The 17678-nt window shown below is 41.3% G+C and overlaps 1 protein-coding gene across 1 annotated transcript in view; it reads left to right on the top strand.

Annotated features, from left to right (window-relative positions):
* Positions 1-17678, top strand: part of TMEM132D (transmembrane protein 132D) — a 228451-nt gene that overhangs the window by 122387 nt on the left and 88386 nt on the right. The gene's annotated exons all lie outside the window — the stretch shown is intronic.

The following is a 17678-nucleotide window of genomic DNA, read 5'->3' as shown; positions in this document are numbered from 1 at the left end:
TCAAGAGCGTCTTTACCATTAGGAGCTTTTACTTTAATTTCAGTTGCCCCCAAAAAATCTGAGAAAACAACGATCTGCTTTGCCTCCAGTGATGAAGTTTAGAAGCCCAGTGATGTTGAAGGCCCCTGAGTGTAGCAGGGCTGCCTCACAGAAGGGGTGACAGCTCAACATCAGGACTTTGTGCTCTGTGGAGAGCTTTCTCTTTGCTCCCAGTGCTCAGCAGGGATAAGTGGCAGGACACTCTGCAGGTTTGGGAGGGTCAGATTTCCTCATCCAGTGACCCAGAACTTGTGTGCCCCACGCTGGGTGTACACTGGGGTGACATGGAGCACTCTGAAGGTGTCTGTGCCTCGCTGAGGTTTAGCCCCTGTCAACACCTGGGGCAAATCTTGCAAGAGCTTATTGCAAACAACTGAACAAGTTCCCAAATGTGCATGAGCCAACATGCTAATCCAGTGGAGTGATTCATCTCCAGTGTGCTCTCGTGCTCAGGGAGGGAAAGCAGAGCTCTCATATTGTTTGGCTGCTGGCACAAAATGACTAGTAATTGTCAGAAAGCATTTATTTTTCTCTCCTGACATTTCCTCCTAGCAACACGTAATATATACATTTCCTATAAATTATAAGGCTTTTTTTCCCCCTTTCCTCCTTCAGTTCTTTGTGAGTCAACAGCAAAATACGAGGTACAGGGAAGAGAACACACCAAGCCTATAGCAGGTGTATGGCCCTCAAGGCCTGCAGCAGAATTCCTTCTGTGAACCCACAAACAATGATTTAAAGGCATTCAGATTTAGCTCTCAGCTGTACCAGCAGCTCTGAGGGGGATTGAAAAGCTTCCAAGAGTTTTGCAATAGCTCTTGAGAAGCTAAGAGCACACAAAAATCAAGCCTTGCAACCAAAACAAGTAACATTTCTTATACCTGAATGGTTTTAGAAGTGGTGTCATCTGCAAGAGAAAAATAGAAAAGGCAAGAATGTTTGTAAATCCCACAGTATTTTTTAGTATTTTTAGTATTTGAATTCTATCAAAAGTGAAGTCAAAGATGAGTGTATGCTCCTGTGTGAATGTATGTAAGCCATGCTTTCTTTAAACTTGTGTGCAACTGGTGCCTTCAGGAGTTGGATAGCTGGAGGATGATACTTCACCTTAAGGTGATAATTTAAAATAAATTCCAGATGTCATTATTATTTACTTTTTAAGGTACCTGTAACAGGTAGTTTCAAAATACTCTGTGAGGATGCCACACATGGAAATTTAGACAGACAGCTGGACAGGGTTTAGTGAAAAAGGAGGGGTTTGGTACAGAATTTATATATACAAGTTGAGTCATATTGTTTCATGGCAGGGGAGAACAGTCTCTGAAAAAGGCTTTGCTGAAGACAGGATAGGTCAGTAGTTATTGGAGCTCTATGATGAGCTTCCTTTGTGGTTTAGCTACACCACCCCCCACAGCAGAAATGACTTGGAGATGGCTTTTGTTTTGTCTAGATAAATATTTGAGGTGATCATGGGACCAGAAGATTTAATAAAGCTGGATCCCAAATACATTCATGCATCCTTGCTCTCAGTGTCACTAAAAATCAGTTCTGTCTCTCAGCAGCTTTTCCATCATGAATACAGTCTGTGCTGCTGCAGAGTCTGTCCTAGAGGCCAGAGAAACCACCTGAGTGCACTGGTCCTGGCAGGAACACTTTCCTGGCCAGTTCTGGAATGTCTTGGACTCTCTGCAGCAAGAACCTTCAGATACAGTATAAGAACTCCTGTCCAAATCAGCTTTACCTGTTTTATGTGCTGGGCAGCCTCCAGCCACCCTGTTTGCTGTGGAGATGGCACTGAGTGGAAGAGTTCTTGATGTCTTCAGCAGAGCAGGGAAAAGAAAGTCAGCTTCCCATCTGCCTGTCCTGTGCAGCATCACACACTCACTCTGTGAAAGCAGATTTAATCCTTCCAAGTGGCAGTGCCACCTCAGCAGGTCAGCCTCAGTCCTAATATGCTGTTCACTCAGTGCTGACTGTGGTATTTAGAGTGGATAGAGGAGACTTCCCACCCCTTATTTGGAGAAAAGGTGTTTGTTCATTTTATGAGCTGTTAGTAGTTACACTACCAATTGCACCTCGAATGGGAGTGTAGGTATTACTCAGCAGCAACATCCTGCGTGTTAATCTGTTAAATTCTATATACAAGTCATAGAAGGCTTTGGTGTTAGGGTATTTATAGGAGTACTTGCTTAAAATCTAGGCTTTTTGAAAAGAGTGTCTGCTGTGTTAAGCACACTTGAACTGTGGATTTCAATGGAAATTAAGAGGTTTTCCATCTTGATAGATGAAAGATGCAGCCAAAAGCACAAAAAAATCAGCAGGCTCTCTGGGCCACCTGAGTTGTTCACAGAAATGGAGTGAAACTTGATTCTTTTTTTGTTTTCAGTCCAGATCTTATGCCAGCTGTTCCAAGTAGGAAAGAAGAATTAGAGGGGTTTATTCATTCTACAGAAAATTTTGAAGCTAGAGACAGTTCCCATTCCATGTTTACATGCCTGGAAGGGTATTTTCTGAAATATCTGTGAGGAATTGGAAAGAATCATCACTGTGTCAGGACATGAATCAGGAGACAGGAGATAACAGCCAAATATCTCAATAGGCAGCCTGCAATATTAATTTCTTTTTTTTTTCCCCTGGCCTTTTAACCTGTGTCTATTCTTTGAGTAGAAGATAAGGAGTTATGTTATGGTAACCCCGTCACTGAGGTACCTCCGTTATCCAAGTCTCTGGAATTAAGAGTCCAGCTGATAGTTTGACCCTTCCCATTGTTTCCCAGCACCTGCAGTGAGCCCTGCAGCATTTGGAAGTGCTGACTGGACTTAGCACAGATCTGACAGAGTTCAGGAGCTCCCAGGATGCTTCTGAGCATCCATTCTTCTTCTTGGACAAAAACTTGCTGCATAATCTTAGAAAAGCTCTCTGATAGAAAAGACAGCTGGAAAGGAGAGAAGAGTTAGAGGTAGGAGAAGGGGATAATCTTAGGTATAAGTCACCTCAGTTTTATTCAGCTCTGTGGCAGAATATCCCCTCTGATCTCCAGTGGGCCCATTCCTGACTTCAAACAGGCAGGCAAACTGGCAAAACTGTATTTGCCTGTTTGGAGTGCTGAGTGCTTTTTGCAAATTAGTAGTTGATTAACATGGGGGTATAAGGAGAGAAGACAAAGAGAGGTGATAAATGTAATTGTGATAATGTGTTTCACGCCTGGGAATGAATTGAGAACATTGGGTCAGGATGTGAAGAACTGGGCTGGAATCACAGTGAGACCTGTTCTACTTTAGGGTGAAAGTGAGTTCAGGGTTCATCCCAAATGCCACTGCAGCATGCTCTGATGGATATGACAATAGTCCAGGGAGTCAAGGCTATTACAGTGGAAACTGCATCCTCATTGAGACAGTAAAATTCCCATTTATTTCAGCCAGGGACTGGGCTTTACCCCTTTTCCTACCTCTTCTAGTTACCTGCTGTGGCCTCTCCGTCCCCTCCAGTGGGTTGCTGTGCAGCCAGGCCAGCAGCTGTGCAGCTCATGGACCAGCACAGCACCACGTGGAGCTGCTGACTCCTGCCTCCAAAGAACCCCCGTGGTGCTGGCAGGTGCCAGGCAGGGATGCTCCTGTCCTGGGAGGCAGCCAGGCCACCCCAGCAGCTCAGGGATGCAGGAGCTGCACGCTGCTGAAGGCAGCAGAGCTCCCCAAAACCATCCTGTTCAAGTGGCTGCACCTCTGTGTTTCCTGGTTTTTTAACATGTGAATTGCCTGTTGCCTGTTACGATCTCTGCATGAGAGAGACCAATGAGACCTCAGAGTTATGGTTATTATCACAACTATCAAAATGTATTCTCGAAAAAAATACTGTAACTCACATGTCAAGGTCTCCAGACGTATGAGTGGAATCTCAATTGGCTGCTTCATGGCTAACTTGGTTTTCTTCCCCTCTTTCTCTCTCCCTCCTTCAGTGTTTGAAATAACCATTGCCTCTGCAAAATTCAGGGGTAAGGCTGCAGCTGGCATGCATGAAGATTTCCTTTGCTCCCACAGTGGGGTGTATAATTGACAGTAATGGCTGTAAAATCCAGAGCTCAGGGGTTAGAGTTGGTTGGTTTTTTTTTTCAAGCCATCCCTCTGGTAAAAGAGTTTGATCAATGGCTGAGCATTTCAATCTGGTATTAATAAATGCAGAATGCAAAAGATCCGCTTTAAGAATAAACAATCTAATTCAGTTTATAATCCCAAGTGCTGTTTAAAAAGAAATAAGAGTAACCACAAAAACAAATCACCCTTTATTTAAATATTAATCTTTTATGGTAATTGCGCCTGAATAAATATTTCAGTTGCAAAGAGTGGGTTGTATTGTCAAACACTGAAAGCTGGGCTGTGACTGAAGTCAGTGTTTGGGCTTTGTAAGGAAGAGCTGCAGTGCTTTGAAAGCTTCCTCCTGCTCTGCCTGCTCTGTGTGTGTCACTGTGGGTGCCAGCGAGGCTCCCTGAGTGGTGGGTGCTTGCTGAAGGAAGGGAAGGGCGTCAGATTGGCACAGACTCCTCGCTGGGGTTGCTTCAGTTGGATCAAAATGATATGTATCTTCATAAAGCCAGCTGCATTCACAGCTCTGGGGGCTCTGTGTTGTCTAGGAGTGCAAAGCACAGCTAAAAATCCTCCCTGTTGTAGATTTAGGAGGAGCTGGTGCAGCTGATGCTCTGAGTTAGTTGCTACTAACCCAATCTAGTTATAAAATGATGCACCACTGAACTTTTCCTCTTTAAACAGACAACTTGGATCTCTGGTCTTTTAAAAAACTACATCATCAGCTGCTGCTTTTATTTTTCACCATTTCTCTTTCCCTGCTGTATCCTGTGGAATGCAACTGCATTGGTGAAGACCAGAATAACCCATACAGTCCCCAGACTTGCTTCAAAACAAACTGGAGGACTTAACATCTTTATTTTAAGGGCTGACAAGAAGGCAAATGTTGCAGTGACCTATTACACATTTGAACGCAGTGAAGTGGAATAATGTAGCTAGAAAAGAACTCAGTTTCTGAAACCTATCCCTTCTGTCATGTGCTACCATAAGCTTTGCAACTCATGGAGCTTAGGAAGGTGTGAGATAGAAAGCCTGACCATTCCTCAGGTATTCCACTGGGATGGATGCACTGCAAACAAGTCTAACCTAGGAATGTGAAAGGATGAGGTTCTGCTGTTGCAGCATTTCAATGGCTGGGATTTATTTCTTTGAAAATCCTAATTTGGCCCTGAATTCTTCTTGCTGGCCTTGACTGACAAATCTGAGAGCCCTGAATCATACAGAGAATGTCAGAAAACTATAGTGAAGAGAGGCAAAGTAGCTTGCCCAGGGTCACTCACCGGAGGAGTGACAGGGCCAGACGTCTCCTCTGTTCTCAGTTCAGAGTTTTATGTCACAGCAATATTTCATGACTGTGTGGCTGCTCCTGTTGTATTCCTGCTCAAAAATGGGCACAGTGCCGTGTTATCCACTTAATTCAGTCCAGTTCTGACAGTGAATTTCACCTGGAACTTCAGCAGTGGTGTAGGATAAGTGGAAGTTTCTCTTTCCATCACCCATGAATTCAATTGTATTTCATGAGACAGGTGAGAAGAGCAAAAGGATCAGCATGTTTTCGGCATATGACTTTCTGAAAACAGGAACACACTTTAATTTACACTCAATACTGATGGAGATGTCACTTTTCATACCTATGGGAGAAATATCTGCTTTGGAACCACTGATTGCTTCAAGCCTCTTCATTTCTGTTTCCTACACAAATGGCTTCCAAGTTGTTTCTACTTCATCTTTTCTCCACACAATTTATCTGCTCACTTCTCACATTTATGTTGAAACTTTGTCATCAATCCTTGACTGTTTCATACTTTAGAATATTTTGTTCCTTAGCACTGGAAAAGTCTGCACCAGAAATTTATATATGATTTTGTTGTTTCTTGTTTTACATCTCCACAAATTTTGCAGAACACAATTTTTCTTTTATGAACAAAGAGTAAGAGTTTTAAATTATTAAACATGGAAATAAGAGATAGAGACGTATTTGGGAGTTCTTTTCTTTTGGAATTGTCAAAGAAAAAATTGATTCTTTCATGTCATTGCATGTTTTTACCATGAAAAAAGAGTTAATTCCTTTACCTTCCTTAAGTTTTGTAGTTAACTGCTGTTCATTGTGTCCTATATGCTGTGGTATAGAAAATAATCACATTGCATTTTAAATTTACATTAGCTGTGCTGACAATCATAAGCAGCCCACCAGATACCAAGTGTACTCTGTGCTGAAAAGCTTAATAGTGAGAGAAAGAGTCATTTGTTCATGATAACATAATGAACTTTGGTTTGCTGCTTTCCTTGTGCAGTCAGGATGTCTGGGAGCAAAAGTGTAGGTCATGCTCTTAATTATGTGGGAAACCTGTTTCCAGGGCTCTGTATTCCTACAAGGGTCATTTCCATGCAGCACTGAACGAGGGTCAGGAATAATTCTCTCCACATATAATTTGGTGAATTTACTGAGTTGAACGGGTGATTTTGCTGATAAATGAGAGCCTGGCTCAGCAGACTATTCAGATTCATTCCTTTTTAGCAGAGTACTTACACATGGGCTTAACTTATAAAATGAGATTGAGTCCCAGAAGGCTGAAGGAGTTTGCTTCAGTGGTTTGCTGAGCAGGGGTCAGCTTTGGAACTGGAACTTGAAATAAAATCAGGGAGCCATAAAAGCTAAGGATTATTTTGGTTAGCAGCCTGGTTTCTGTGTGTTTGCTGCTTAGGAGTGAGTGCATACATGGACTCTTAGGGAGTGCACTGCATCTGTTCTGACAGAGGCATTAATCACTTACCCATCTCTTCTGCTGTGTCTGCTTCCAAAAATTTAATAATTCTTAACCTCTGTCCTTCTGCCTAATTTTGCAGAAATTGGTCTAATTTTACTGGAGGGAATGACAGACACTCAGATGTACTGATTGCATAATCCTTTCTTTATTAAGGGGCTTGGGAAAAAACCAACCTACAACCAAAAAAGGCTTGTTACAACCATATATGTCACTGCAAAAATGATTTCTTTCTATGCATTTTATCCTGTCTAATTTTAAACCTTTCCAGTTATTGTGTTTGCCATTTCTTTTGGAGGCTCTTCCACTGTCCTTTTGCTTTGAATTCGCTCTATATTTCCTGTTGTTTCTAATTATACTCTCCTGCCTACCTGCTCTAGCAATTTTCTCTCCTTGACGCATAAATCCTTGAAATATTTGCGGAAAGTTAGCACTTTCTGTTTCTTCTGTCTTTTAAACCTCACCTACTGATTCTTTTTTTCAGAAAATCACCAACCTACCTTCTGCTCTGCTTGATGTTACTTCAAGTGTTGCACATTCAGGCCCTCTGGAATTCTGGCAGATTATTTCTTCTACTGTTTTTCCAAAAGAACTTCTCCATTTCCCTCAATCCTTGTCGCTCCTATTTGCACCTTATCCTGCTGTGCAATGACAGCATAACTAAAGTCAAGCAGCTTGAGCAAAGCAAATGGAAAACCATGCCTAAAAACCTGTTTATATCCATAGACTGTAGTGATAATTTTGGCAGGGCTGTGTTTTAATTCTTCATGTCGTTTGGTTGCTTTTAATACTTGTAACAGCTGCGGGTTGGATTTCTCCACACAAATTCCAAGAACCATGCTAGTTATGAGGTCTGGAGTATGTTCCCTATCCAAATTTTCCATTTTGCTTGCTTGGAGGAGGTATTTTAAGCCTCCATTTTTTGGTGATTTTGTGTTCCTGCAAGTAGCCTTGAGGATTTTCCATTGCAGTGGAAGAAGAGCAGTGTCTATATTTGCAGTGGTTTCATGTTGGCCTTGCAAAGAAAGATAGTTTACTTTCAATTAAGTCATTAAAGACTCAAAATTGGACTGTGAAACTACAGTGGAGGAGTAGTAAGAGTATAAAACAAATAGGAGTTAGCAATTCAAGCAGTCTAATGTTTAGGTGTCTGCCATGAAATGAAATGCTGCTCGAGTAGGAATTGATCTTCACTTACTGCTCTTTTCCATTACGTGAATGATTTATGATCCTGCTGAAACTATTAATGATTACCAACATTACTGAATTCATAATTATAACAATTAGGGTGTCTCTTGCCCTGCCTCCAGCTCAATAAAATCAATATGTCTTTTGAAAGGGCTGGAGGTACATCTTTCCACTGTCAATTGCAAAGATTTCCAAGGATGGTCCTGGGATTCTCACAGGCAGGAGCAATGCTGTGCTGCTGCTCACCCCCCAGAGGTGGTGGTTCTTTCCCACAGAATCTAGATTAGTATCTTCAAACTTAGCTATAAAAGTGGCTTTAAAGCCCAAATTAGATGAAATGTAAGTTTGCCACACAGTAAGGAAGTTTATGTGATGTGTTGTGTCCCTCACATGAGCTGATGGCACGAGATGCTCTCTCTGGTTAGATGGTATTTCTTATTCACAGTGGCACATTTCCTTAGGATTTCATGAAGCATTTCATGCCATGTCTGTTTTTCTCTCTCCAGTTTTCTCTCTCTCTCTCTCACCAGTTTTCTGGTTATTGATTTGATGGTATGATTATTTTTACTGAAAGAGTACTTTGCTTTTGGAAATGGCAAACAACTGTAGTCACGTTCTGACAGAGTGTATTGAGGTAAGGTAGTGAGAACCTACCATTTCTCAGCCTGCCTACTTAGATCAGTGAATATTTAAAGTCCATTTAAAGTTTATCTGCAGTAATGGTTTTGTTTACAGCTGTATTGGGATAGGGAAGAAGTTGGCTGGAGGGGATTTGAGGACACATAGAAGGAATAATTTTGGAGGAGGGAGCTGTTATCAGCCATTACATGTTTCCAGAAGGTCTGCAGAGTTATTTAATGTTTTACTATGAGCACTTGTTGTAGGAAGTGGAGCTGCATTTGGCCATACATTTATTCATTGTGATATCTGGGGTCTGGTCGCTCTGAGCAGTGGCTCAGTGAAGACTTCAGTTCCAGCCAGGGTGGCTCCTCTGGCTGCTTCAGCCATTGGAATAATCAGGTTCTGGGAAAGTCTTTCAGGGCATTTAAAATCCCTAAGTGCTTTTAAAATGGAGGTTGATAAGTTTATGAAGAGATTATATGATGTGGTGGTTGCAGTAGAAGGGAACTCCCCGTGTGGACCCAGATCTCTTCCTGTCTAGGTCAGCACACAAATCCAGCTCTGCCTTTCCTCCTGTGCTGGTTTTTTCCCCTCTGCCATGAGTGGTCACAGGTCTCACAGGGGTAGTTGGTCTCTGTGTTTGCTCTAGCAGCTCCTGGACTGTTTGCATAGATGAGATTGTGATTGCTGATGGTCAGACCTCCCCAAAGGGTGGTGACTGAGTGTGCTCACGTGCGTAAATCAGTGCGAGTTGTTGCTGATATTTGCACTGTTACCTGCCCTGGGCACAGTTTGCTGTCTCAGTGCACCTTCTATTGGATAATTCTCTGCAGGATAATAGCCACAATCATAGCTTGCCCTTTCTCTTTTTCTTCATTGTAATTCCTCAGTGAGTATCCAAGGATTGCCAGGACTTACATATCCCATTACATCTCACCAGTCCTCCTGAGCTCAGGTGCACCACGGGCTCCAAGGGGTGAAAAGTCAGGTGCACCAACAGTGGGTACCATGAAACCCAAAATGATGACACTGCTTGACTTAAACAGTTCATGCTAATGAGAACATGAATTCTGTGAGCTCTTAAACTCACACAGTTTTTAATGTCACAAGTACATCAAAAACTATGATTCGATTTGACAGGACCTAGGGCTCAGCTGCAGACCTGGATCATGGTCCTGTCTGTATGATTTTATCATGGCTATCAGATTATCCCAAGGTGTACAGAGGGGAAACATCTGCTCAAATAAAAATGTACCACAGCTGGGGTAGGGATGGGGGCTCTTGCTTTGACTATTCCAGAGTAATTTACTGAGGGTATCCCTTAGCCTACAGGGTCAAGGTTAAAACAAATAAAACAAATGTCCATACTGCAGTGTAAGCCTAAAGATGCCAACTTTAAGCATGTATTATATACAAAACAGGGGTAAATATTTGCATGTGCACTTACAGTCATCTTCAATTGCTAAAAATTGGTAGAGAACAACATGGCATTCTGTCTGTCCATGCAGTTCCCAAAGTAGTTCTGTCTTACCAAACCTTTAATATTTATGTTCTCAGTCAGGTCTCTAGGCCCTCTCCTGTATCATGTGCTTTTTTTTCATGAGGGCTGTGTTTCCCCCTGTATTCCAGCAGGTACTAATGCCACTGCTGAAGTAGATGCAGCATTTTGAGCAGCTTGGCTGTGCTGAAGCTCCCGGGTGCTGTGCAGCTGGCACTGGGATTGGGACAGTGAATGGCTGAAAAGCAGAGGTGGCACTTTTCCATTTAGTGCTGGTGATCAGATGCTGTTTTGCTGTAGGACAGACAAGTCTTGAAAACAGCCTGGCAGAGCATGGTGTTATTTAATTCTCAGGTTTTAGTGGGTGTAGTGTTCAGACATTACCTTTCTTCACATGCCTCCTGACCCGTTATTTTCATCACGAGAATTTGATAGTGAAAGGAGCTTTCTTATCATTGCATTTTGATCATTTCTGCTGTCTTTCAATTAAACTGGAACAGAATAGTTTGTAAAATAATTTGTGCTAGAAGAGAACAGAAGCCTAACAGGCATCCAGATGGCTTCCAGTTACTTGGTCATGGCCAAGTTACAAATCTTTAAGAGCTGATGGAAGAGAAAACTGTTCTTCTGCCTGACTGTGTCCCTTGCACGTGGGTATCAGTGTGTGAAGTGCAGGTGTGAGTGCTCAGGCCATCCCAGCATTTCCATAAGACAAAAAGGATGCTAAACAGTAAATCTCTTTGGAAAACCATGTGAGAAAATCTGAAACTTTCAAACTTATTCAAACACTGAAATTTGCCCTGCTTTGAGAAAGGCATTAGACCAGATGGCTCTCAGAGGTCTCTTCCAACCAAGTTTACACTGTAGTCCTGTGATTTAAAATTTACTTCAGCCTAAAGCTCTTTCAGAAAGCTAGTGGGGAGGGAGGCAATGTAAATGTTCTCTCTTCAGTTTATTTTTCATGTTATTGCTTAAAAATAAAAAAAGAAAAGAGGTTCTGGAAGCTTCTTCTGATTTAATATTAAGAAAGCTGGAAAGCATTTCTCTTTTAATTCTTGACTTGGCAGACGTTGAACATTTGGGTAAAGAAAACATTTTTTTTTTTGTATTTTAGTTGAAAAGAACTTTGCAGTTTTGCAGATGTATGAGTTCAGCAGAAATACTTGCTGAATAGTTCACAGCAGAGGAAGTTTCTATAGTTGAGGGTACTAATCTCATATATTGGATGTGCCTTGGCAGGTGTCTGCAAACAAGCCACTAATTTTGAAATACATGGAGGCCTTGGGCCTTGTGAAATGTAATTGTATATTACAATTTTGTATATAATTGCATTTGTTTAACCAGTGTGGACTCTAATAAGCAGGACATAAAAAAATGTGTTATAGATTTCACCTTGGAGACATGACTGGAGCTACATGGTGAGATATTGGGTCTTCCACTCTGGATTTAACACCACAATTAAATTTTTAAAAAGTGAGTAGGGGGCACAATTTTAAAATCATTCTGAATTCCAAAGTGAAATGACTGAGATGGGCATCAGAAGAGCAGCTGATGTCTGAAACATGGATCATAAAGCAGCAAAATGCTGCATTTTTGATGTAAATGTGAAAACAGTAACCCTGGTAATGAATCACTTTTCAGGAAGACTCACTTTAGAAGTAACTTCTAGACCAGTTTCTCAAAGTTTTCAGGCAGTGATTCCTTGCTTGAACCTTCTCAATGTATTATATTTGCTAGAAAAATAAAAATAAGCACTCTATCAATGGTAGTCATGATAAGCTTAGGTTAGAGATTTATTTGGTGCATATTTCAGAAGAACAGCAATAGCAAGCAACCCTGAAAGGAAATAACAGATGGAATTAGGGGGGTAAGACTTTTACTCCTCAGCACCTCACAGTCCCTTTGATTGCCTCTGCCCAGGACTGGGGCACTGACTGGAAAATGTTGCTGTAGACCCTGGGATAGGCACTCTGAGGAAGACAGAATTAAGGCTGTTTATACACATTCTGCATTGCCCCTTTTGCAGAGGGGTGGATCTCACAGAACCACAGTCGATGACTGAATTACCTCTTTATTCAGTTTAATTTCACCCAACCATAATTGGGATAGTTTGAAAGCCAAGTATTAAGTCTCAGACTCAGTAAGTGCCTCCTGCATGGGCACATAAATCCATGTGAGCCAAGGACTTCCCTTGGGCTTTTGTGTTGTCATCACAGGGGGAAAAAAGAGCACTATTATATTTGTTTCACAAAATTCTTGATCTCCTGGGAAGTTTTGTTGTATAGCACCTATGCAGATAACTTTGTATGGCTGCCTTTCAGGGTTAAATAATTACTAAAAAAGGCTTAACCTAAACTCATCAAACCTAATCCCACCTGTGTCTACACACAAGTGTAAATTTGCTGCTCGTGTGTATGAGGGTTTTTTAAATAACAAATATTTGTAGGTTGAGAATGAATTTTGCTGCAGGGCAGTGTGCTGAGCACAGAGCTTGATCTCCTGGTTCCATGCACTGGGATTGCTCAACAGCAAATATTTGCGGGGCTGGCTCAGTTATTTTTCAGGATGAAAACCCTGGGTCTCATTCCCTCAGATCTGTGCTTTGCTGGTGCGACTCCTCCCGCTCAGGAAAAGGTTTCTTTCGTTTTCAGGAGACCGTGTCAAAGTTAACAGTCTGAGAAATTCTAATGGGAGTGAAGAATCTAAAGCTTTTTTTTTAGGAATGCTCAAGGCTGTTATTGATTTCAAGGCTTCGGTCTGGGGGTTATGATATAAGAGTCAAATTCCCAGAGAGCTGCCAGTGCTGGGCAAAGCAAGGGTGTGGAGTCAACTCATCACGTAATTCCATGTGTGCTGAGCTGTTTGTTATTTGATTGCAGCCTCTCTATTTGGGTTTCCTCCCTGTAAAATAACTGTTTTGTTACCTTTTTCCCATTTTTTGCCTTTGTCAGCTAAGACAACCATCACCACATTCTGGGGTTGTCTCGTATTGTGCCTTGGCTGGATCCTATAGAAACTTCACCAATTAATAATGAATACCTTTGTGGCTGTGTGCCTGGTTTCCCCTTTTGCAGTTTTATCACACTTATATGTGAGTTATCTTGTTTTTATTGTTATTTTTTATGCTGAGGACAATAAAAACAGCAGGTAGAGAAAGCCAGATTGACAGTGTATTTGCAGGGTTTTATTAGAATTGTACTGTCAGTAAAACCATTTTCTTAGCCCTGCAATTCACTCCCACCCACATAGTAACTGTGGCTTTTCTGCTGTTGCCTCTTGATTGGGCTGCTTCGAAAGTACTTGATGTTTACTGACTGCTGTGTTGAATAATTTATTGAATGATTATTAGACTGGATGTAATAAAGTCAATGTTGATTTACCATTCCCTTAGCATAATGTGGTAAATGATCACTGGGTTTACTGTGTCAAGAGATGCTCAGAATCACAGTTCTGAACTGAAATGCTGACTTGGTGGGAAATTATGTTTTAAATTTATAGTATATTAAGAGGTTTGCTAATTTTTACTCACTTTTGAATGGTTTGAGTTATTTGGGAAAAGTGCTATCAACAGCTGGAAAATGGTATCGTGAATAATTTATTTGACAATAGCAAAAAAAAAGTCAAATAAATAATTCATCAAATATTTCTCAACCAGCACTACTGATGTCAAGCTCCAGAGGGATGGATCAATTTTTTTTAAAATAACTTTATTACATGATTAGCAGACTCATTTTTGGGTGATTTTTCTTGCCAGTTGGTTCACTTCTTACACTGATTCCAGAAGAAAAATGACTTTTCAGCCAACCCATCGCTGAATTTTTAATAGTAAGATGACAATGAATGAAATTAAATTTTAATGTACTGCTGTATGTATCACCCTATCTTGATCTATCAGTGGTGATTAATGATCTTTGCTGTAACAGTGTGATAGGTTCTACAGATATTGGCTTTTTAGAATGCCCTCTCTGACCCCGGGGGCGTCCAAGCCCCAAGCCTCACTTTCCTGTCTAAAACATTCCTTTTTATTTATTTGTTTGGGTTGGAAGCAGGGGCTGAAGTGTAGAGCACGGATCCAGTAGTTCCCTGACAACATATGGTGCAGGTGTTGCACCACGTTGTTTGGGTTTGGTTTACTGAAGTTCAAACTTTTTGGGTAAACTCAGACATTTTATTTTCAGCTGCAAAGGAGGGGTGGGAATCCTGCTAGCCTTGCCAGCCAGATTCACACCCACTCCATGGATTTGGGAGATCAGGCATTGGATATGTTGAGCTCACACTCTGGAGCTGAGCCAGCTCCTCTGCTGGTGAAAGGCAATATCGTGCTGTTATGCTTGTTTAAGCCTGTTATGTTTAATGTCAATTCTTGCAATATTTGATATTTTTTTTTACCTTAAATCCTGGTTGCAGGAATAAAACAGTCCACGGAAATTCTGCTGTTGTTATCCTGTATGGAGGTTTTTTTGCAAAACAGCTGAAAAACGTTAATTGATGGCACTCTGGCTCAGAAACCAGAAGGAAAAGTCAATTGGACACATTAAAATAAAGAATGTCTCTTTGCCTGTAAAAGAGACAAAAATAAGATTATTTTGAGGGCTTTTAGATTATGGTTGTGATATATGTGAGACTGGTAAAAGAACAACCCAGAGACATAAAGCTCCCAAAACATCCACAGTGGAATGTTTTCCTTAGCCTTGTCTTCCCATATTGTATCAGAGGGTTCAGATCTTGCCCAATGGAAGCCAAAGTGTTTGTGTGCTTTGTTTCAGAGCAGAGCTGCACAGGAAACCCAAAGGCAGCACGTTTTGATTGCTGCACTTAAAGAAAAAAATGCACACAAAAAAAATAAACACCTAAAAAAGAGATTAAATGTGGATGTGAAGTTTTACACCCATGACATCTCTTGCAGGGGGGATTTTTAAATCACCACTGGCTGAACTGGAAGAAGTCATCAACACTTCCAAAGCAATGGCTTATTGTGTGGTAACGAGCACCAAAGAAAAGCCCAAATCAATCAGCCCATCCTAGCACACAGTGTTCTTTCTCATTCCGTGCTTTTTATGCCCCAGGTGTCAGCATTATGGTCTCCTTGTCAAGGATCCCGCATTCTTTACTTGCACATCCCATACACGTAATTTTTAGGATGCTCTCAAACATGCCAAGCAGAAGCAGTTTATTGCATTGCAAGTACCTGTTTATTCAGAGGAGATGTGATCTCTGTCTCTCTGGTAAATGTGGAGAGGAATGCAAATGTTCCCCCTCTGCCACAACAGTTTGACTCTCATGTAAAGGCTTCTTTAAACAAACAAAAAAACCCTCAGAAATAAAAGTATTCTCTCCCTGAAATCAGAGTTTTGGATCATTTCAAGGACCAGTGGCTGACTACCCGTAGAAATATCCTTGTTGTAGCAAGCACCCTTAACTTTAACAGAAAAGCCCCAAATGTTTTTATGTGACTGAACTCCACTGATGAATATTATTTGTTAAAATTTCTCCATTTATGCTTTTTACCTGTATTTTCTGAAAGGTGATTTTTTTATCTTATTTCTCTGTTGGAAGATTTCAATTGCTAAATTGGCAAGGAAGGCTGTGAATTTGGGACACAGACCCACGGGACTTGCACATGGGAGGATCGTCCCAGTAAATGATGAGTAAAGTAATTAAACAGAAGTTCCTGACCTGGTGCTGACAGCCAGGGTCTGATCATAGGTCGTGCAATAATACTTTCACACTTTTTTAATACATCTTAAGTAGCAGTAATGAGATTCTTATTGATTTTTGTGGTGCTTTGTAATTTTGTCTTTTGGAGGTGTTTTAGTATTTCTAAGAGGAACTAGTTCAAATAATTTCTCTCAGAATTGCATTTGGTAGCAAAGTGGAAGTTTTTTGCTACAAGAAGTGCTTCATTAAAATACCTGCTTTGAAGGAGAAATTAAAAGAAAGATTTCTGTGCCTTTGGGGTTCCTGTAGTTGTGCCATGTGGGAGCTGTTGTTCATAAATACAAGGACCGTGCTCTACTTCTGTCTCCACATCTTTTCCACTGCCTTTCACTCCCTCCTTTGTTTTAATCTGTGCTGATCACTTCACTCCTTTTCTCCTAATCTCCAGCATACCTGGAAAAGATAGAGTTGTTTGCCTTTTCTGGCAGTTTTGGTTGTTTTGTGGCCCTGTGCCCCGCAGTCCCCTCACTGCAGTGGTCCCTCACTGCTGCTCCAGGACACATCCTGGGGACAGCCCCAGTTCTGCAGAGCTGCTGACTGGGAGGAGCAGCCACCAAGGCAATAATGCAGAAAGGCACCCGGAATAGAACCACAAACCCAGGGTTCATTGTATGAAGATTCAATTAGCTCTTTAAACACAGCAACTGTGATAGAACATGCTGTACAAACCAGGCTCACTGCCAGGTATTTATAGGCAATGCATTGCCCATTCCTGCTCATACAATTAAGGTAACTGAGATTCAATAGCCACAGCTGCATAAAGCAGCTTTCTGATCCTACCTAGGTCAGCATGAAATAAGACTTCATTCAGTGCTAGTTTAGAAATCGTGCTCTTTTTTTTTTTTTTTTCTTTTTCCCCCCTGAAATGAAGAAAGGAGGAGTTGAACACAATGTGTTCCATTCTGGAAACACAGAGGCTCGTTTTAAATTCCATCCAGGAGAGAAAGAACTCAGTGTAGCCATTAAAATCCAAACCTTATAGATGATCAGATTAACCTCTTCAAGCAGTAGCTTTGGGTAAAGCACTGGATTTAACCAGCATGATAGAAATCTCTGAGCATTTTGGGAAGACTCCCAAACTGGGGCTGTTGTCATAACTGATCTTCATAAAAATATGTGCTTAGTTTTAGCTGTTTTCCCACATCAGCTGGGAAAACCTGCTGGGGTTTGGGCACATTCTGGGATTCTCTAATCAGCAGCTGAAATGGGTCCCCTTTTCTAGTGGCACTCTCCAACATAAATGGCTTGTGACACTTCAGTGCTGTGCCAGTCTTTCTCTCCTTGAGGATTATCCCATGGAAAGAAATTCTGCTCTTTCCTTTCCCCTCCACACAAACACTGGAGATCAGTTCAGCAGTCAGTGCTTCAGAAGTAAAACACTGGCATTCCTGGTGTCCCCTGGATTTCTGCACTCAGAAATTCTGCACTCCTCAACAACTTTACAGTAAATTGAGTCTTTTCTTGTTTCTCTCTTCTGTTGCTTTCCATACAGTAGCTGGTTTTATAAAAAACAAGCTTTGTGGGAATTGCATCAATGAGCCCCTTTCCAGTTTTTCCCCCTTTACATTTCTGTTTTATGCCATGTAACCTTAGGAAGGACAACAAGCAAAGCCAAAGTAGCATTGGTAAGGTGCCAGTACCCCCAGTGTTGCCAGAATATCACATCTAGTAACTCTTTGTTCTTCTGTGGTGTTTTCTACTCAAGGGTCCTGGCAGGATTGGCCAATATTAAATAATCCAGTTTTGTAACTCTCCTCTATCACAACAAGC

The sequence above is a fragment of the Pipra filicauda genome, unplaced genomic scaffold, assembly GCF_003945595.2.
Source record: "Pipra filicauda isolate LSUMZ 115617 unplaced genomic scaffold, ASM394559v2 scaffold14_size4853619_pilon, whole genome shotgun sequence".
NCBI lineage: Eukaryota > Metazoa > Chordata > Aves > Passeriformes > Pipridae > Pipra > Pipra filicauda.
Note: the sequence above shows the minus strand (reverse complement) of the source record. Positions and strands in the feature narration are given on the sequence as shown.